Source organism: Penaeus monodon, chromosome 33, assembly GCF_015228065.2.
Source record: "Penaeus monodon isolate SGIC_2016 chromosome 33, NSTDA_Pmon_1, whole genome shotgun sequence".
Lineage (NCBI taxonomy): Eukaryota > Metazoa > Arthropoda > Malacostraca > Decapoda > Penaeidae > Penaeus > Penaeus monodon.
This window is the reverse complement of record NC_051418.1, coordinates 30366958-30367165: the sequence shown is the minus strand read 5'-3', so window position 1 is coordinate 30367165 and position 208 is coordinate 30366958. Positions and strand designations below refer to the sequence as shown.

The window sequence follows — 208 nt, the reverse complement described above, 5'->3', positions numbered from 1 at the left end:
CGGAAACACAACGGAAAATATACCGGGACAAACTAGGTTAAAGCATCACGCCGAGACGTTCCTCCTCGCTTAACCTAGTTCCCACAGAGCACAGAGGGAACCCGGAAACAATGCTTTGGAGATACTGTGTTGTGAGGCAGCGTGAGATAATCTAGTGAGGCTGGAGTGACTGTGTTAGTAGGGAAGCTAATGTTCAAAGGCGTTGGTA

At 48.6% G+C, this 208-nt stretch overlaps 1 protein-coding gene across 2 annotated transcripts in view; it reads left to right on the top strand.

The window, feature by feature from the left end:
- Positions 1-208, top strand: part of LOC119594363 (neprilysin-1-like) — a gene marked incomplete in the record, with an annotated part of 114752 nt that overhangs the window by 65037 nt on the left and 49507 nt on the right.